General features: G+C 43.3%; 3 non-coding genes across 3 annotated transcripts; all 3 read left to right on the top strand.

The window, feature by feature from the left end:
* Positions 1-6433: 6433 nt before the first annotated feature.
* LOC147270294 (U1 spliceosomal RNA) lies at positions 6434-6597 on the top strand. The gene has a single exon (XR_015116714.1). It is a non-coding gene; the product is annotated as a U1 spliceosomal RNA (small nuclear RNA).
* Positions 6598-10346: 3749 nt separating this feature from the next.
* On the top strand, positions 10347-10429 carry trnal-cag (transfer RNA leucine (anticodon CAG)). The gene has a single exon. It is a non-coding gene; the product is annotated as a tRNA-Leu (tRNA).
* Positions 10430-12672: 2243 nt separating this feature from the next.
* Positions 12673-12754, top strand: trnal-aag (transfer RNA leucine (anticodon AAG)). Its single transcript has one exon. It is a non-coding gene; the product is annotated as a tRNA-Leu (tRNA).
* Positions 12755-22282: the final 9528 nt, after the last annotated feature.

Below are 22282 nucleotides of genomic sequence, written 5' to 3'. Positions count from 1 at the left end.
TTTAGGTTATTCGAAACTCTTACTACATTACTGTAAGCATCACTGAGTTGATTAGCAACTATCACTACATTACTGTTAGCATCATTTTGAGTTCATTAGCAATTCTTACTACATCACTGTCGCATCATTTTGAGATCATTAGCAATTCTTCTGACATCACAGTCACATTATTTTGAGTTTCGAAGCAACTCTTACTACATTACTGTCAGCATCACTTTGAGTTTATTAGCAACTATCACTACATTACTGTTAGCATCATTTTGAGTTCATGAGCAATTCTCACGACATCACTGTAGCATTGAATTGAGTTCATTAGCAACTCTTACTAAATGACTGTCAGCATCACTTTGAGGTTGTTCGAAACTCTTACTACATTACTGTAAGCATCACTGAGTTTCTTAGCAACTATCACTCCATTACTGTTAGCATCATTTTGAGTTCATTAGCAATTCTTACCAAATCACAGTAGCATCATTTTGAGATCATTAACAATTCTTCCGACATCACTGTCTTATTATTTTGAGTTTCGTAGCAACACTTACTACATGACTGTCAGCATCACTTTGAGGTCATTCGAAAGTTTCACTCCATTACTGTTAGCATCATTTTGAGTTCATTAGCAATTCTTACTACATCACTGTCGCATCATTTTGAGATCATTAGCAATTCTTCCGACATCACTGTCGCATTATTTTGAGGTTCGTAGCAACTCTTACTACATTGTTGTTGCATTATTTTAAGGTTCGTAGCAACTCTTAGTACAAGACTGTCAGCATCACTTTGAGTTTTTTAGCAACTATCACGACATTACTGTTAGCATCATTTTGAGTTGTTGAGCAATTCTCACGACATCACTGTAGTATTAAATATAGTTCATTCGCAACTCTTACTAAATGACTGTCAGCATCACTTTGAGGTTGTTCGAAACTCTTACTACATTACTGTAAGCATCACTGAGTTTCTTAGCAACTATCACTACATTACTGTTAGCATCATCTTGAGTTCATTAGCTATTCTTCCGTCATCACTGTCACAATATTTTGAGGTTCGTAGCAACTTTTACTACATTACTGTTGCATTATATTGACGTTCATAGCAACTTTTACTACAAGACTGTCAGCATCACTTTGAGGTAATTCGAAACCTTCACTCCATTACTTTTAGCATCATTTTGAGTTCATTAGCAATTCTTTCTACATCACTGTCGCATCATTTTGAGATCATTAGCAATTCTTCCGACATCACTGTCGCATTATTTTGAGGTTTGTAGCAACTCTTCCTACATGACTGTCACCATCACTTTGAGGTTATTCGAAACACTTACTACATTACTGTAAGCATCACTGACTTGATTAGCAACTATCACTACATTACTGTAAGCATCATTTTAAGTTCATTAGCAATTCTTCCGACATCACTGTCGCAATATTTTGAGGTTCGTAGCAACTTTTACTACATTACTGTCGCATTATTTTGAGGTTCGTAGCAACTCTTACTACATGACTGTCAGCATCACTTTGATGTTATTCGAAAGTTTCACTCCATTACTTTTAGCATCATTTTGAGTTCATTAGCAATTCTTACTACATCACTGTTACATCATTTTGAGATCATTAGCAATTCTTACGACATCACTGTCGCATCATTTTGAGATCATTACCAATTCTTCTGACATCACTGTCGCATCATTTTGACATCTTTAGCAATTCTTCTGACATCACTGTCGCAATATTTTGAGGTTCGTAGCAACTCTTATTACATTACTGTCGCATTATTTTGAGTTTATTAGCAACTATCACTACATTACAGTTAGCATCATTTTGAGTTGTTGAGCAATACTCACGACATCACTGTAGTATTAAATATAGTTCATTCGCAACTCTTACTAAATGACTGTCAGCATCACTTATAGGTTTTTCGAAAGTCTTTCTACATTACTTTAAGCATCACTGAGTTTCTTAGCAACTATCACTCCATTACTGTTAGCATCATCTTGAGATCATTAGCAATTCTTCCGACATCACTATCGCAATATTTTGAGGTTCGTAGCAACTTTTACTACATTACTGTCGCATTATTTTGAGGTTCGTAGCAACTCTTAGTACATGACTGTCAGCATGACTTTGAGGTTATTCGAAACGTTCACTCCATTACTTTTAGCATCATTTTGAGTTCATGAGCAATTCTCACTAAATCACTGTCGCATCATTTTGAGATCATTAGCAATTCTTCTGACATCACTGTCGCATTATTTTGAGGTTCGTAGCAACTCTTAGTACATGACTTTCAGCATCACTTTGAGGTTATTCGAAAGTTTCACTCCATTTCTGTTAGCATCATTTTGAGTTCATTAGCAATTCTTACTACATCACTGTCGCATCATTTTGAGATCATTAGCAAATCTTCTTACGTCACTGTCACATTATTTTGAGGTTCGTAGCAACTCTTACTACATTATTGTTGCATTATTTTAAAGTTCGTAGCAACTCTTACTACATTACTTTCAGCATCACTTTGAGTTTTTTAGCAACTCTCACTACATTACTGTTAGCATCATTTTGAGTTTATGAGCAATTCTCACGACATCACTGTAGTATTAAATATAGTTCATTCGCAACTCTTACTAAATGACTGTCAGCATCACCTTGAGGTTGTTCGAAACACTTACTACATTACTGTAAGCATCATTGACTTGATTAGCAACTACCACTACATTACTGTTAGCATCATCTTGAGTTCATTAGCATTTCTTCCGACATCACTGTCGCAATATTTTGAGGTTCGTAGCAACTTTTACTACATTACTTTCGCATTATTTTGAGGTTCGTAGCAACACTTACTACATGACTGTAAGCATCACTTTGAGGTTATTTGAAAGTTTCACTGCATTACATTTAGCATCATTTTGAGTTCATTACCAATTCTTACTACATCACTGTCGCAACATTTTGAGGTTCGTAGCAACTCTTCCTAATGACTGTCACCATCACTTTGAGGTTATTCAAAACACTTACTACATTACTGTAAGCATCACTGAGTTGATTACCAACTATCACTACATTACTGTTAGCATCATTTTAAGTTCATTAGCAATTCTTCCTACATCACTGTCGCAATATGTTGAGGTTCCTAGCAACTTTTACTACATTACTGTCGCATTATTTTGGGATTTGTAGCAACTCTTAGTACATGACTGTCAGCATGACTTTGAGGTTATTCGAAACGTTCACTCCATTACTGTTAGCATCACTTTGAGATCATTACCAATTCTTCTGAACTCACTGTCGCATCATTTTGAGATCTTTAGCAATTCTTCCGACATCACTGTCGCATTATTTTGAGGTTCGTAGCAACTCTTACTACATGACTGTCAGCATCACTTTGAGGTTATTTGAAACACTTACTACATTACTGTTAGCATCACTGACTTGATTAGCAACTATCACTACATTACTGTTATCATCATTTTGAGTTCATTAGCAATTCTGACTCCATCACTGTCACATCATTTTGAGATCATTTGCAATTCTTCTGACATCACTGTCGCATTTTTTGGAGGTTCGTAGCAACTCTTACTACATGACTGTCAGCATCACTTTGAGGTTGTTCGAAACTTTCACTTCATTACTGAAAGAATCACTGAGTTTATAGCAACTATCACTACATTACTGTTAGCATCATTTTGATTTCATTAGCAATTCTTCCGACATCACTGTTGCATTATTTTGAGGTTGGTAGCAACTCTTACTACATTAGTGTCAGCATCACTTTGAGTTTATTAGCAACTATCACTACATTACTGTTAGCATCATTTTGAGTTCATTAGCAATTCTTATGACATCACTGTTGCATCATTTTGAGATCATTAGGAATTCTTCCGACATCACTGTCGCATTATTTTGAGGTTCGTAGCAACTCTTACTACATGACTGTCAGCATCACTTTGAGGTTATTCGAAACTTTCACTACATTTCTGTTCGCATCATTTTGAGTTCATTAGCAATTTTTACAACATCATTGTAGCATTATTTTGAGGTTATTAGCAACTCTTCCTCCATTACTGTCGCATCATTTTGAGTTCATTAGCAAATCTTCCGACATCACTGTTGCATTATTTTGAGGTTCAAAGCAACTCTTACTACATGACTTTCAGCATCACTTTGAGGTTATTCGAAACTTTCACTACATTTCTGTTTGCATCATTTTGAGTTCATTAGCAATTTTTACAACATCATTGTAGCATTATTTTGAGGTTATTAGCAACTCTTCCTCCATTACTGTCGCATCATTTTGAGTTCATTAGCAAATCTTCCGACATCACTGTTGCATTATTTTGAGGTTCAAAGCAACTCTTACTACATGACTGTCAGCATCACTTTGAGGATGCTACATCACTGTAGCATCATTTTTAGGTTCGTAGCAACTATCACCACATCACTGTGGCATCATTTCTTAGGTTTGTGGCAACTCTCATGACATAACTGGAGCCTCATTTTGAAATAAGTAGCAAGTGTCATTACATTACTTTCGCATCATTTTGAGATTAGTAGCAACTTTCACCACATCACTGTAGCATCATTTCTTAGGTTCATAGCAACTCTCATTACATCACTTTAGCATCATTTTGAGGTTCTTAGCAACTCTCACTACATCACTGTCAGCATCCTTTTGAGGTTTTTAGCAACTCTCACTACATGACTGTAGCATCATTTTGAGGTTTGTAGCAACTCTCATTCCATCACTTTAGCATTATTCTAGATTAGTAGCAACTCTCACTACATCACTGTAGCATCATTTCTGAGGTTCGTAGCAACTCTCACTTCATCACTTTCAGCATCATTTTGCGGATAGTAGCAACTCTCACGACCTCACTGTAGCATCATTTCTTAGGTTAGTAGCAACTCTCATGACATCACTGTAGCATCATTTCTTAGGTTCGTAGCAACTCTCATTACATCACTATGGCATCATTTCTTAGGTTTGTAGCAACTAACTACATCACTGTAAGCATCATTTTTAGGTTAGTAGCAACTCTCACCACATCACTTTAGCATCATTTTGAGGTCGGTAACAACTCTCACGACATCAATGTTAGCATCATTTTGAGGATTTTCGCAACTCACACTACATTACTGTCCACATCATTTCTTAGGTTCATAGCAACTCTCACGACATCGTTTAAGCATCATTTTGAGATTAGTAGCAACTCTCACTACATCACTGTGGCATCATTTCTTAGGTTTGTGGCAACTCTCACTACATCACTGTAGCATCATTTTTAGGTTCGTAGCAACTCTCACGACATCACTGTCAGCATCATTTTAAGGTTAGTAGCAACTCTCACTACATTAGTGGAGCATCATTTCTTAGGTTTGTGGCAACTCTCATTACATCACTGTCAGCATCATTTTGAGGTTTTTAGCAACTCCCATTACATTACTGTCAGCATCCTTTTGAGGTTTTTAGCAACTCTCCATACATCACTGTAGCATCATTTCTTAGGTTCGTAGCAACTCTCATTACATCACTGTCAGTATAATTTTAAGGTTAGGAGCAACTCTCATTGCATGACTGTAGCATCATTTTGAGATTAGTAGCAACACTCACTATATTACTTTAGCATCATTTTGAGGATACTAGCAACTCTCACGACATCACTGTCAGCATCATTTCTTAGGTTAGTAGCAACTCTCATTACATCACTATGGCATCATTTCTTAGGTTTGTAGCAACTCTCATTACATCACTGTAAGCATCATTTTTAGGTTAGTAGCAACTCTCATTACATCACTGTCAGCATCATTTTGAGGTTTTTAGCAACTCCCATTACATTACTGTCAGCATCCTTTTGAGGTTTTTAGCAACTCTCCATACATCACTGTGGCATCATTTTGAGGATATTAGCAACTCTCACTACATCACTGTAGCATCATTTCTTAGGTTAGTAGCAACTCTCATTACATCACTGTCAGCATCATTTTGAGGATTTTAGCAACCCTCACTACATTACTTTAGCATTATTCTAGATTAGTAGGAACTCTCATTACATCACTGTAGCATCATATCTGAGGTTCGTAGCTTCTGTCACTACATCACTTTCAGCATCATTTTGAGATTAGTAACAACTTTCACTGTATTACTTTAGCATCATTTTGAGGATAGTAGCAATTCTTATTACATCACGATAGCATCATTTTGAGGTAAGCAGAAACTCTATGCGACAAGGTGAGCCTTGAAAACGGCATCGGTCGAGCTTCCCGGGCTTGGGATATCCGATATCCGACATCCGGCATCGTTGTGAGAAACAAAGGGGGCTGCGCACGTGGCAGATTGGCACAAGGTAGGAAAGATCAGGCGCTTTGTCGGCCTCCCTGCCTTTCAGTCAGAAGGCTGTGTCCCTGAAGCTCATGTCTGTTCCTAAGCTCAGCAAGTCATACTTACCTGGCAGGGGAGATACCATGATCAGCAAGGTGGTTCTCCCCGGGTGAGGCTCAGCCATTGCACTGGGGCTGTGCTGACCCTGGTGAATTCCCCAAATGTGGGAATCTCAACTGCATAATTTCTGACAGTGGGGGACTGCATCCGTGCTCTCCCCTGTGATCGTGTGAAAAAACAAAAGAAAGAAAGAAAGAAAGAAAGGCAGATGACGGCGGCAACAACGGTGACCGCCTGTACCGGCCAGTTGGCGGTCTAATCTTGTGCTGGCCAGCCTGAGGAGACCGCGGAGGACGTAGCCTCGATGAGCTCCCAGTATTTCTCACACCTTCCAGCCCTAAATGAAGAGGGCAGGGTTTCTGCCACATTTAGTTGAGGGTCATGGTATCTGACAAGCCCTGGGCTCAGGACAATACATCCACGGCTCGTCTTCGCAGTAAGTGGAAGGATACCAGAGAGAATTCATGCGTGGGAGGAGATCAACTTGGAAAACTCGGACTCTCAACTCTTACTACATGACTGTCAGCATCACTTTGAGGTTATTTGAAACTTTCACTACATTACAGTTCAAATCATTTTGAGTTATTAGCAATTCTTACTGCATCACTGTCGCATCATTTTGAGATCATTAGCAGTTCTTCTTACATCACTGTAGCATTATTTTGAGGTTAGTAGCAACTCTTACTACATGACCATAAGCATAAACATTTCCTACCGGAGAGCAGAATCGTGGCGTCAGACGAGGCAGGAGGAGGAAGCCCGCAGCCCAGACTACACAAACGATGGCCGGGAGAGGATAATCAGAACACCACAGATCATCGGCAGCTTGATATGAAAGGCAGACAACTACGCGTCTTACCCACAGAAAGCGCACCACGCACACACCGGCCCAAGGGAGACAGCCCAGCTCCTGGTAACACCACACCGCTGGACGGAGCAAAACTGGAGTAAACAGGGGGCCCATGACACTGAATAATGGAGCAGAGCAAGCATGCATACCTTTGTTTGTAACCAATCTGCTGACCAGCGAGACGCCACCACGCACGGCTGTCGGCTCCGTAAAGGAGGGAGAGGAAGTGGAAAGGACGGAGAAGGGTCGGACCAGGTCTACTTCTAGGTGACCACTCACTATCGTCTGCCACACTGCCCCTCACGGTGGGGAGTGTAGCGCTATCCTGCCACAGTACATTTGTTTCATTCTTTTGCTCTTGCACTTTAATTAAAATGGACTTGACTTGAGAATGTTTTGTTTCAAAATATAGATGAATTCCCAGATTTATAGGTAGCATGAGTATGAAGTTGCACTTGCACCCGGTGGGAAAATGTCCTCTGCATTTGACTCTAACTATGTAGGAGCAGTGGTAGCAGTGTCAGCCTGGGGGCTTGGTCAAGATCAATGACAGGAGTAGCAGACAGGTAATATCCATAGCATGCATGTTGTTTTAGAGGAGTAAGGGTACACTGTTGGTCTCTCACCTGATGGGCTGTCATCAGCACAAATGATCTGTTCCTAAACATCAAAATCTACCATCCCCCCTGATTGTTTTTTACAACTGGAGTACTGGTTAACACTTTAGAAAGCCTTCATTCAGAGCTGTGAAGAACCTTGAACCTGATATCCCAGACATCAAAGTGGGCCACTAACTGGCCAGATGAAGCTATGCTAGGCTGCTGTATTCTGAAGAGCTAAAGTAGCAGCTTCTGAGAGGGATGCTAACCTGGATGTGTTCATCTCCTACTTTAATATCAGCCCCCAACTTGGAGCTCTGACAGCCTCCAGCTTGTTGTTCCTGTTTCTGCTTCAGTCAACAGGGAACTCCAACCTGCAGTAGAATCTTCAACAATGGAATAGAAAAGTGAGGAAGAAAAACTAGAATAAACTTACAAAGCTGAGAAATGTTCATGAAGAAGAAAGGCACACGTTATGATTGAGGCCAGAAACTAAAACTCCACACCAAATGTACTTTGACTTGTAGGATAATGAACTTGAATGTGTTGAAACAGCAGATCAATGAATCCACTACCACACAACAAGATGATGACCCCTACCACAAGATGGCGTCACAGATCCTGACGCTCTGAGCAGGAAACACAGAGCAAAACATTACAACAAAGCTCCTGTTGTTCCCTCCAGGAAAAACTGTGGCTCTGATGAGAAAAGGATCCCAGCCTCCTATGAGGATCCATGGCCGCACCATTGGGTAGAAGGACGATGGGGTCGGCACCAGGAGGAACCCTGGTGTCTCCGATGCAGGGAAGATGGAGCAGTGAAGAGGCCACATTGTGGCGTCCTAAAGAGGACATTTGGTGGAGCCTGAGACAGCAAACATCACGCCCCCTTCATCAGAAGAACCACAGCACCAGAAGAAAGAATCCTGGCAGTGACGACAGGGAGGATCAGGGTGACCTCCTCACCTCCACCTTTGAACCTTCAAATGAACTTTAAAAAGCTTTAGAGTGGAGAAGGACTTTAAAACATTTTATTGTTTTTTCCTTTCATTCTCATTTGTGCGATTGTCTGATTTATTAGAAATAAACACTGTCTGCTGGGTTTCCATCGACTGTGATTCTCTTTTTGCATGCAAGTTGAAAGTTATGCCAATAAAAACCACAAGTATTTGAAGACCAAAGGAAGAACCCCCAAAGTCAGGACCCTGAGATCAAAGTGAGCGCTCTGATCTCAGAGGTCTGGGATATTTCCCATCCCATGGCCCTTCAAATAAGAGCCCTGTGTCTCTGTCTCAAAGTTTTCAACCGTATTTGTTTGTTAAATTAAAACCAGACGACCACTGTGGTCCTTTTTACACGGTAAGTAAAGCACAGATGCCCTGGTGGACCTGTTGGCACCCTGGACTTTGAATCCAGTGACCTGAGTCCAAGTCTCAGTTCCAGCAGGTTTCCTGCAGCCTTCAGCAGAGCTGCCATGTTTCTCTGTAGAGAACTAAGTGATGCTCTCAGCAGGTTGAGGGCACCACCAACAAGTGAGGGATGAACCTCTGACTTCCTTCTTGTCAAACAGGAAACTCCTAATACGTCATTTGAGTAAAGTACCTCATATTCCTGACATCCAAGTTGTAGTGAAGTGGAGGAAGAAGGTAGGAGATCTCCAACAGGATCCTTCTTTCCTCTGTCCTCCTTGATCTCATGGATCACCACAGTCAAGGGGAGACCCAAGCTCCCGGATGGATCTGGCACTCGGGAACTGCTGAGTTTTCCAGTGGACTTTGTTCCATCCATGGTTCAGGAACAGGACTCCTCCTGGTTAACCTGGTATCTTTCCACCCAACTGTGGGTTCTTGGAGAATTTTTCATGTCATGTCAAGAAATCAGGCTGGTGGGTTTTTCAATGAGAGAAATTCTGGTAACTTAATTAAGTGGCATGTTTGTTGAAGCAGTAATTAACTGATAAATTAAGGAAGGCCTGGCCAGTCTTTGCTCCCAGGTCATACGATGGAGTTAGAAAGTCCTGAATCAATCTGGAGTTCCATGATTTCCTTGTGGTTCTTGTTCCTTTTGCCAATGTAGTCTGGAACAAGAGCAAGATGAACCTCCAAATATCAACAGGTTGATTGCAGGTGATGTCAAGTTGTATTTAGAGGAACCTCCTCCTTGTGTTTGGTTCCAGGGTGGAAGGGTGAGAACTCTGGATCCAGTGATCCCAGTTCAAGTCTTGGTGGGACCTTCCTGTCTGGAATGTGTCCCATGTAACAAACTGATCAAGAGATGTTATGTGGTTCAAATGTTCTGGTTCATTTCTTGTCCTTTAGAAAAATGAAAATCATTTCTTACTGCCATGAACTCAGACTGTGTGTTTAATGTTAACAATAAATGTGACAACTAAGGAGCCAGTCGCTCCTGTGGAAAAAATTCTACTTTGTCAATGAATTAATTCAGTCTGCATCTAAGTTTCTGTCAGGATGGCCGAGCGGTCTAAGGCGCTGCGTTCAGGTCGCAGTCTCTCCTGGAGGCGTGGGTTCAAATCCCACTTCTGACAAAGGACATTTTCTCCACATTCCTATGCATCCACAGTGGAAAATTCCAAACCCAGTTGAAGCTGCTCTCCACTGATGGGAGTGAGTGGTTGAACTGGCAGCAGAGGAGGCAAAGGAGCTTCCCTGTGACGGTCCAACATCGCCTGGTTTCCTCCAACATGGAGCAGCCACCAAAATCTAACTTCAATGTTGGATCAAAGTCTGCTGAAGAAATGTGTTTTCTTTCAATTCACATTTTGTCCATTAACTTCATAATCAGAGTCTCCATCTCATCACATGACTAAAGTCTGGGTTCTGTAGTGGTGGTAAAATATCCTTCCATGCCCCTCACTAGTTTGCACACAGAAAAGCATATTTTACTGGTTTCAGATCTCTTAGCTTGTTCTCTCTCTTAAACCAGCTGAGGCAGCTTTCATTGTGTAATTGATTTTAAAATATAAATATGGAACAGAACCATTGGAATCAGATGTCAGGACATTTGAAGGAATGTCAATCTCCTGTTGAAATGTTGCAGTGTGCAGCTGAGGCTCTCTGGCAGTGGCACAAGGAACCACAATGGCAGAACCTGGACCCTCCTGGAGGAGAACCACAGGTGAGGGCCTTCTTGGCTCCAGATTGATGGAAATCAAGTGTCTGAGGCTGTTAGCAGCCATGAAGTTGATCTGGTTGGCACTGGTATTTGTTCTTGCTGCAGCTCAGGAGTGAGTCAGGAGAAGAGTTTCAGAACAGCCCAGGTTGGGGACTGGAATTTTAGAATTTCCCCTGGAACCAAACAACCTTGGAGGGTAAAACCTGCAATCCTAGCCACTCAGATGCAGCAGCAGAAGAAGCTGTCATCCACCCTGACAGTCAGAGCATCAAGTCAAGGAAACATCACCATCTTGTAGTTCCAAACCTCCACCTGTCAGATTCAGCTACTTCTTATTGTGGGACTTTAAACTTGAACACAATGGAATTTGGACAAGGAGTTTTCCTTCCAGTCCAAACATCATCGTCCAGCCTCCAACCAGAGGTCCATCAGTTATCATGGAGCCACAGGTGGAGTCTGGATTCTTTTCTGGAATGTGATGGCAGTGAGAGTCCTGCCAAGTGACATCACTGACATGAATGGATGACTTCAGTCATGTGACTGGATGACTTCAGTCACGTGACTGGATGACTTCAGTCACGTGACTGGATGACTTCAGTCACGTGACTGGATGACTTCAGTCACGTGACTGGATGACTTCAGTCACGTGACTGGATGACTTCAGTCACGTGACTGGATGACTTCAGTCACGTGACTGGATGACTTCAGTCACGTGACTGGATGACTTCAGTCACGTGACTGGATGACTTCAGTCACGTGACTGGATGACTTCAGTTACGTGACTGGATGACAGTGTAGATGCCAATGTAGAGGTTGGGGAAATAGTCTCTGAGAATCCAGCTTGAACCCACAGCCTCCTTGTTTTCCAAAAACCCAAACAGCGACCATCAGTCTCCCTCCAATCCTGTACTTTGGTAAACAACAAAAACAGAGTAAAAGTCTCTGGCAACATATTTGTTTCCTGTAGGGTTTCTTCATGTATGTGTGGTGTACCTGCTTTCCCAGAGGACTGCCATCTTTGTTCTGTGGGCTGACATGTTTTAGTGTCAGCACAGGTCATAGCGCTGAGACTGAACTCTCATTCTCCTCCAAGTATTATTTCCACCTCACACTCCTGCATATATTCAAGTGAACAGGGAACACAAATTTATGCTCAACTTCTCCTGTGTATTCATCCACAGTCACTAAACAACAACCAAACCAAACAAAAGAGGGTTTGCTAGGGTGGCGATCAGCTGTAGTTCACCATCTTATCCAGGTCACATGACTCAGGAGTGGCGTGGCCGTCTGGCAACCAAAGGGTGGCTGGTTTGATCCTCACTTTCTCCAGTGACCATGTCAAAGTGTCCTTGAGTAAGATACTGAACCCCTAAATACTTCTGATGAGTAGGTTGGCTCCTTGCATGGCAGCCTTCAGCATCAGTGTGTGAGTGTGTGTGAATGAGAGGACATTGTTCAGCTCCTTGAGTGCTGCTGAGGTAGAAAGGCTCTGTACAAACTGAGTCCTTTTACCATTTCTTTCCTGCTTCTAGCGGCGCTGTCGTCACTTCCTGTGACCGTGGAGGGAAGGGGTCCCCCTTCAGAATAAGTTTGATATCATTGTTACTTCCTCTTCAACATGCCTTTAGCAGACCAACTCAGAGAACAGCTCAGTGAGGTAGTGTGGCCGAGCGGTCTAAGGTGCTGGATTAAGGCTCCAGTCTCTGAGGAGGCGTGGGTTCAAATCCCACCACTGCCATCATGTCCCAGGTCACTGGAGAGGTGTGGCAGGTCTCTTACTGCCTCTCCTCTCTCTTCCACTGAGGTCTTCAAACCTGTGACCAAAAGAAGAACCCTCCTCTGAGTCCACAGACCTGAGCATCGCTGCTCTGACTACCAGGTTACCTCCTGGTAATCAGAGTGAAGTCATGGTGAGGTGGTCAGTTGTTCCTTTGTTTTTTGACAGAGGCTTCATTGTGAATGAAATCATTTTAATTCTTTACTTGAAGTTTCATGCTGTTTCGACCGAAAAAGGCGAGTTCCTGGAGAAGATCTTCCAGGGGTCCAGGTTAAAGCGGTGCCCCAGCTGGCACCAGGCGCTGACCCAGGTCCTGCATGGGAGATACTGTCAGTTCTGTTCTGCCGTGCTCACAACCACAGGCTGGTGTTGAGGCCTGCAGCAACCAGGGCCCCAGTCACCAAGAGTATAAAGGCTGGTCATTGTGGCAGTGGGAGGAGTCAAAATGAAGACAGACCAATGTGAGCAGGACGTTCCTGGAGAAGTCAGAAGAACTTGACCATGTTTCCTACAGTACCCAGGAGGCCTGGTAGTTGTTGAAGGAAGCTCCAAAAGCAAAGAGCAGACAGCAGGACATCAAAAGAAAAGATCCAGACACTAAAACTACAAGTAGAAACAAGAAGAAATACTAAAAGCTTTGGAAAGATACTACAAGGTTGGAGATACATTATTATATACACTACTATTCTCATTGACTCCTAAAGAGGGACAGGAAACATTAGAATGTGGATCAGATCAGCTGATTTCAGTGCTGAGTCCATCCCTCCATCCACTTTCTGTTCTTATCCTTTAAGGGTCACGGGGGGGGGGGGGGGATCGCAGGTGACATTGGGCAAGAGGCAGGGTCAGCAGATCCCCAGTCTTTGAGGAGGCGTGGGTTCAGAGTTCACCCTGGACAGGTCAGAATTCCTGATGATGTCATCAGGGCTTTGACAGTAGCTAGAATTCTGTCTTTGATCTCAGGAGGACATGAAAGAAACCCAATTGATGAAAGTAGAGGAGAACATTCAGCTTCATTAGAAACACTTGAACTGTTGAACAGTAGAATTTGTTTGAAACAGTTTACAACACTGAGTGACAGGATTGAAGAGGGAAGAGTTTTCTACTTTAAATTTAATTCTAACTTTAAATTGGAGATGAACATTTTTAGTCGTTCATATTCTAACATACAGAGGAAGTCATGTCATTCCCTTTTTAAAAAAATAAAAACATGTGAAGCTCCTCCCCCCAGCTCCAGATGGACAGACAGACATGAGAGTGGCCAGGAAGCAAAGAAGTGTTGTGCTCCTCTCCAGTGCTCTGGTGTTGTTGTGTTCTTCTCAGCTCCATCATGAAGACCTGCTGGCACTGGGCGCTGGTGGAAGTTTGCAGCTCTCACTGGAAAGTCCTGAGGCTCCTCCCACTCTGAAGCAGGCAGTTGCTCCCAGCCAGCCCACACTTTCACTCTCTGGTGTAGGAGTGAAGAACAAAATCAGAATCAAGAACCATCACTCTTTCATTGGGGCTCCTTTCTCCTTGTTCTGATCCAGAAACTCAACAGCTTCTATCATTGATTGACAGGAAATGTTGATGACACACTGGGATTTTTGTTCTCCTGCTGTCACTGTCAAGTGCAGCTTAACATGAGAGGCAGCAGGATCATTCATGTGTTCATGTTTCCAGCAGACAAGGAGGAAACCTGGGAGGACTTCAGGGACTTTGATCACTGGTTCTCACTTCAGGTGTGAAAGCTTTTGTTTATGAAGTTTAAAGCGAGCTGGAGTTGAGCCAGAGCCAGGAGTTGAATCTAGAATCTTCTGATCCGAAGTGAGACACGTTGTCCATTGACCCACCAGCCCTACAGAGGGGAGGGGCTTCTACAAAAAAGTCAACATTTGTATGAAAGAAAATTTCAATGATATGGTGGCATTTTCTGTTTTTGTGCTGTCTGCTTTTCTAAATATCAGGTTTAGATCATCAACACTGGAACAAAACAGAATACAGTCATTAATAAAAGATGATCAACTGTTTTTTAATATAACATTAATTATTTAACATGAAACGACTGACTTTTTAAAGAAGAAAATAAGAAAGAGAACCTGCATCATCACAGCCATGAAGACCTCAACAGTTGAAGAGAAAGTCTTGTGGTGGATTCTTGTGTTTTGCAGCATCCTTGATGAGTCTGCATAGAAACATTGGTGTTGTGGACCCACATCCACCAGGAGTGGAGCTCAACCAAGAAGAGCAAGAGGGGAATGTTTGTGGAGGAGCTGGGAAGTTCCCTGGTCAAGCCACACACTGAGGGAAGGGAACGGACGCCCCGAGACCCAGACGCTGCAGCCTTGCTCAGACACCTGCAGAGCTCAGCAGCACTCCATCCATGCCATCAGCAACACAGAGAGCATCCACACCAGCGTCCTCCTCAGCAGCCCTGCCTCAACACCAACCAGAACAGCCACAGCCACAACCCCCTCAGGACCTGGTTCCAGAAGAAAGAGGGTCAGGACTGCCCAAGCAGTCGGGACAGCAGGACGGACGGATGGTGCTTCTACTGAAGGAACATATCTGGAAAGAACACACAGAAGTGACACACAAGCATCTGAACTTTAAACGACTCTTACTCTGTTTTTGTTTTTTACTGGTTTTGAACCAGTAACTGGTTTCTGTTGGTTTGGTTTGCTTGACTGGTTGTTGTTTGTTGACCTTCCAAATCCATATTTTGGGTTCTGGCTTGTTCTGCTTTTCATTTTGTGTTTATATCAAAGTTCTGTTGCTGAAAAAGAGACTTTTTTGCCATATTTCTTGAAGTAAATATATGAGGGTCTAAACTGACCCATAACACCATGGATGTTCCAATAGTTAATGATATTAAAATGAATACTAAATCAAACCAATCCATGTCAGAGATGTGTTCTAACACCCTCAGTAACGGTCAGGAAACACAACAACCTTTGGTTCATTTCTAGGATTTTCTTGAGGTTCATTTTGTCATTTTTTTAACTGAAATCGAGGGTTTAGTGACTATAAAAAGGTCCAGAGGCCCACAACTAAATATTCAAACCAATATTTCCATGGATAAGGAAGCCTAACAAGGTCACCAAGAGATGGAAACAACTTGGAGGATAGAAAATTGTTTAGTTTATTTGACAGCTGATTGAAGACGTGGGTCAAAACTGACCGTTACCATGGAGATGGGAACAGAAAGCTGACACAGAGGAAGGTTCCAGCTCTGAAAAAGGACTTTGATCAAAATCTTGAACTGCCAGTAGAAATATCCTTTTGTATGTTGACCTTTGTTGACAGAAGTCACTTTAGCTTGGCAGTGACAAGAATGGCTGCTAGCTTGACAAAGAACTGCACAAACCAGGTTCAAGCTGGACTTTGGACCCTGGTATCTGCAACGACTCCATCAACTCCTAATCTAGCAGCTCTGCTGGGTCCAACTATTTTACAGAACATTTGACAGACCTGTGGAGCAGTGAGGACACACATGAGTTGATCACATGATCCACTGAAGCACCATTTTACCTGCCACTGAGGTCACCAACATGAGCTGGAGTTGGGACTCTTGAACTGAACCTGGTATCACAGCGACACCTGCTGCTGCAAAATGGAACAGCAACATTGAACCAAGTACAGGATTGGAGGGAGACTGATGGTCTCTGTTTGGGTTTTTGAAGAACAAAGAGGGCGTGGCTTCAAGCTGGATTCTCAGAGACTATTTCCCCAACCTCTACATTGGCATCTACACTGTCATCCAGTCATGTGACTGAAGTCATCCAGTCATGTGACTGAAGTCATCCTGTCACGTGACTGAAGTCATCCACTCATGTGACTGAAGTCATCCAGTCATGTGACTGAAGTCATCCAGTCATGTCAGTGATGTCACTCAGCAGGACTGTCATTGTTGTCACATTCTAGAAAAGAATCCAGACTCCACATTTCCTCTTATCTATTATTGTGTTCCACCCTCCTGGTCTTTCCTCTGAATTCTCAGGGTTTACATCCAGTTCAGTTCTGACAGATTCAGTCATTAGTGTCAATAAATTTCCTTTTCTACACTGATTATATGTCAAGGTTTGTGTGTGTGTGTGTGTGGGGGGGGGGGGGGCTGGAGCCTATCCCAGCATCAACGGGCGAGAGGCGGGGTTCAGCCTGGACAGGTCACCAGTCCATCACAGGACCAACACATAGAGACAGACAACCATTCACTCTCACAGTCACACCTACAGTCAATTTAGAGTATCAATCAGCCTCGTCCCCTCTTGATGTCTTTGGACTGTGGAGGAAGCTGGAGTACCAGAGAGAACCCACACAGGAACAGGGAGAACATGGAGACTCCACACAGCTGGGGCTCCAATCTGGAACCTTCCTGCTGGGAGGCAGCAGTGCTCACCACTGCACCATTGTGTCCCCTGAAAATGCCACCAGATCGTTTGGATTTTCTGTAAAATGAAGTACACATGAACATGAAGAGGTTTTCACAGGGCTGGTGATCCAATGGATGGCATGACCATGGGCGCTGCTGGGGGGGGGGGGGTACATGGGAACGGTTCTAAGGGCCCGAGCACTGACAGGGGCCCTCAGTGGGGCTGTAAAGTAAAAAAAAAAAAGATACTTTAAAATGAGCTAATTAAACATGGTTGTCGATTTCCATTACTTTTTTCTTGAGTTCTTCATCACATTGTCATTCCCCCCCCCCCTCTTGCACAATGGTGCAGTCCAATTCAAACCCGCGAATGCCGCTCTGAGCTCCGTCACCCTGCCGCTGCTGCAGGTGTGCGCTCACAGCCGCTGAGTCGCTGATGGACGGTGTGAGAAACGAGCGGTAATAATGAAGTCTGGTTGGCTCAAACGAAGAGGAAGACGGGAGAAAGAAGAGAGGAAGAAAAGAGGCAGACAACTGGTCCCTCAGTTCTTCTCCAAGAAGGTAGGCTCACTGGCCTTGAGAGTTCTAAACGCTCGTGAATGAGAACAGGGTTCTGATGAACGCGGCCCGATGAGCCAACCAGGAGAACAAGTTTACAGCGAGCGGTGCAGTGCCAGTTCTCATTTAAAAACGCTGCCTTTGTCGTCACGGTGAACAAACAGCTGAAGTGGGTGAACTTGCGAGATAAACTGGACTCAGTACAAGATAAAATACTACGTTCTGCTGGTGCTGAACTCATGACTAATGGGTGCCCTAAATATGCACAGATTCAGCTTCAGGAGGACACGCCCACCCAAACTACTGGAACCAGGTTTGGAGAAGGAGCTAAGCAGTACATAAAGGCTGTAGGATTCTAGTTTTTAAGGCCCTGGTCCATCAGTGCTCTGCCACAAACCCAACTTGTGGGTTGGGGGCGTGTGGGTATCCCTATGTGGGTCTAATCTGTCACACATTCTTTATAGTTGATTTCTTTATTGTGTTACTTCCAGCCTTTATCACAGTTCAGTTAAATTATTGACTGTTAGGGGAACACATGGAAGGCTGAGTGTGAGTTCACTACAATGCATCTCACTGGCCTGCATCCCTGAAACAGTGCAGTCCATTCTGCCACTCTCCCTTCTGACTGCACTCGTCCTGATCTGCTCTATGCAGTCTATCAAATGCAACTCCAGAGCATTTTTGGAGAGGTTTGTGTGCACTTTGGATTTTTTTGCCCTCTGCCCGTTACGGTTGCTGGTGGAGGAAGGGCATTCAGTGAACTCAGACTGATCCTGAGTCACCTCAGGTCGACCATGGGGCAAGAGAGCCTGAAGGGTCCTGCAACACTTTCAGCTGAAAGGGAATTGGCTCGCTCACTGGACTTCAAATATTGAATTTGTGACTTTGCTACAAAGAAGACTCGGCGCCTCGACTTGGGCATTGAAGTCTTTACTGTGTGAGCAGTGTAAGTGAAGATGTCTTCATGTTGTTTGTATGTAGTGGAAATATTTTGGTGATGAACTTGAAGTACAAAAAGGCAGCAAATGGCAGGGAAAAGACAAAAAAGGATTGGAATTGCTTTTATCTCTGCACAGACTGGGACAGAAAAAAAGGCAGCCACTCAGTGAAAGCTGGAACCCCATTGAGACGCATTATTTTGAAACGTGGTGAAACCTCAACGAGCTGGTGGGAGAGGTGGGGTGGTGCTGGGGGCTTGTCTCACATGTTTTTGGTCAGATTCTTAGTTCAAATCAACACAACATTCAGCACTTCAGAAAGTTTTCCACGTTTGTAATTAAGTAACTTGTAATAAGTTTATACGTTTATTTAAAGTCACACAAACTCATGGTCCATGAACAGGCAATGAAAAGTCTGACAAAAAATGCAGTTATGATGATGGGGGGGGGGGGGGATTTGGGGGGCAAAATTTGAATCTTTCAAGGGGCCCAAAATTTCTGGTGGCACCCCCGGTCCGGTGGATGAATGCTGCTGCATTTTTCAAATTTATTTCTGTGCAGAAATAAATTACACCACCTGTTTGGGCGAATACCAAACACTGAGTCTCCTTCTCCCACTCAACACTCAACACAATGCAGAGCAGTAGCAAGGGTCTGCTGAGATGTAGGCCCAGACCGGCTCCATGTACACGAGGTGGTAAAAAGACTAACGCCGTGCAAGTGAAAAAAGCGTGATGCAACAAACAAAAACAAATGCATCATCACATTTTGCGCCGCAAACAGAGAAACGATGCATAGCACAACAGGAAGCGAACCAAGAAAGCGGCTCCAAAATGAAAACGCTGCAAAACCAGTCGCCCCCAACGGAAGTGCACCGAACCCTGCAGGGGGCGCTCTCAGCCCAACAGCTCAATGCAGAGACGCGTAGGAGAGGAGACGAGACGGCTGACAGACGTTTGGTTTCCAAGAAGAGCGGGAAGAAAATCAAGTTACGGCGTAGCGTGGTCATGTGACTTTATTTGACTGTTTACATAAAATTAACTTAAAATGCTAATTCAAAGATATCACGGTACAACGCCTCACATTACGGGACGTTCATGTTACTAACATGTTCACGCTGCCCCTTTGCTTGTCTATTGTGAGCCTGCTTGCTGGTAGCGATGAGATAAACTGAGATTAGAGACTGATTATCGTTCAAATACTACATTCAACCCTCTATCCCAGGCGTCCAAGCCTGTCCTCTTCTTTCTAATTTCAGATGTGCTGTCCATTCTGTGGCGCCGCAGGTAGTGACCACATTAATCAGAGCCAGGAGGAGCCCTGACGCCAGTTTGACACCAGAATAATCGGTCATCACGTCGGCCAACTCTTTCCACCCTGCTGGGAGTCTGAACCCTGACGTCTTCAGGAGTGGAGCACATGCAAATCAGAGAGATATCCTTTGACTGTTGGTAGATGAGCTGCTGCTGCTGCTGCTGCTGCTGCTGCTGCTGCTGCTGCCTCACGCTGTGGGGGCGGGGCTATGTTGAATCTCCATTCTTCTGTCAGGGTTTATTGGAGCCATAAGAGCACCTCAGTTTGTAGGAGCACCCTAAAATGCACATTTCTTCTACTGGTCTTAGCACACAGCTGTTTTGTGCTGATGTGAGGAATGTTTGTTGTTATTGTTTAGAGAACAAGTCTTCATGCAAAGTGGTGTATTTTATGCAAAGAGAGAAAAATGGGGATTTATTCGCATATTTATTTTATTCTGAGTTAAAACACTAACAATGTTGATTTCACCAAAAACTGGTGAGGTTATTGATTTAAAGCATGTTAAACATGTGAAATAGTTGATATTTTTATTGACACGTTGGTTAAACAGGAGCAGTTTCATATTTAATGGTATTCTTATTGTGTCAAAATATGCTGAGCGTATTTTTTTTTTGTGTGAGTAAAATAATTTTACTGTGAATTCATTCAAGAATTGAATTCAAGAAATTGAACCACTAGAGAGAATCTTCATACAAGTACTTGCATTCAGCAGGACTGAGTGCTTTGCTCATCAGGTCTAAAGTTGTTCAACAACAGAGAAACAGAAGAGAGATCAGTCCTGAATGAATCACAACAGAGACTGGAAGCCTGTGTCTTTAGATCAGTGGGGACGGTCCACAAGATTCCAGTAGATTCCAGAGATGGTGAGCCACCCAGCTTGATTCCAGACACCAGTGTCTACATGCTCTGGAATAGCAGGTGAACCGTCTGCTCTGTGGTAGGATCACGCCAGGCATCTGGATTAGCACCAGCTCCAGTTTACGGTAGAAAGAATGCACTCATAGCTACTTTAAATCTCAGGGATTATTAGCTTTGGAACTCACAGATCAAACCCCACTTGATCTGAAGGAACTCTGACTTGGAGCCCACGAACTTTAAAGGTTAACAAAAGTGAGAAAACTCACATGAGGACACTTTATTTTCTTAAAGGGCCCAGTTCATTATTGTTCATATGAATGTATTTTTGTGTTTTATGTGGTACAATCTTAGAATTACAAACCAAAACTAAAGTTGCAATCAACTGTAACATCTGGTGTTAAGGTGGAGATGGCACTTGAGCCCCTGCTCCATATGAACCTAGAGAGACATGGATATTCCAGGATTGGGTTACAAAAGCAAACAGAAACCTGCATCAGGAGGGTTTATCAGGGTCTGGGGTCAGAAGGAATAAAAACATGAGACAATCAGGAACAACCTTCATCAGGAGGGTTTATCAGGGTCAGGGGTCAGCAGGAATACAAACATGAGAGAATCAGGAACAACCTTCATCAGGAGGGTTACCAGGGTCAGGGGTCAGCAGGAATACAAACAAGAGACAATCAGGAACAACCTTCATCAGGAGGGTTACCAGGGTCAGGGGTCAGCAGGAATACAAACAAGAGACAATCAGGAACAACCTTCATCAGGAGGGTTACCAGGGTCAGGGGTCAGCAGGAATACAAACAAGAGACAATCAGGAACAACCTTCATCAGGAGGGTTACCAGGGTCAGGGGTCAGCAGGAATACAAACATGAGAGAATCAGGAACAACCTTCATCTGGAGGGTTACCAGGGTCAGGGGTCAGCAGGAAGACAAACATGAGACAATCAGGAACAACCTTCATCAGGAGGGTTTATCAGGGTCTGAGCGCTGAATCATGGCTTAAGAATCAAAGTGGCCTCTTATTTAGGGACTCATTGATGTCATCAGTTTGTTCTCTAGCAGTTGTGTTGACTTGTATCCAGGAGATCATTTTTGCTCCTCTAGTTCTTTATTACTTTCTGGGACTTTGTGTTCAATATCACATCTGAGGGGGAACTTCTTACCTCATGGTTCTTTTAAGTTGGTCTTTAATTGTTCTCAGTGGTTCTGGAGTTCCTGCTTGAGTCTCATGCCTTCACCAATGCTAGCAAGCTCTGCTCTCAGGGGTTCTGCCTGATGTCTTTTCTGCGCTGCGTCAGCCTCAGGTTGTCTTTCCTCGTGGTCACTGGCCTCTTCAACTGCTATCCCAGCGTCTACGGGTGAGAGGCGGGGTGCATTTTGTTTTCAGAATCTTCGCTCAGTTCTTGTGTATAATCTTTGGTTTGTTTGTTTGTTTGGTTTGTCTTCTGTGAGAAAATCCAGTAGTT

Source organism: Aulostomus chinensis, chromosome 1 (genome assembly GCF_037954235.1).
Source record: "Aulostomus chinensis isolate RoL2024-O1b breed Wild chromosome 1, RoL_Achi_v1.0, whole genome shotgun sequence".
Classification (NCBI taxonomy): Eukaryota; Metazoa; Chordata; class Actinopteri; order Syngnathiformes; family Aulostomidae; genus Aulostomus; species Aulostomus chinensis.
The sequence above is the reverse complement of the archived record's forward strand: the minus strand, read 5'-3'. Positions and strand labels throughout refer to the sequence as shown.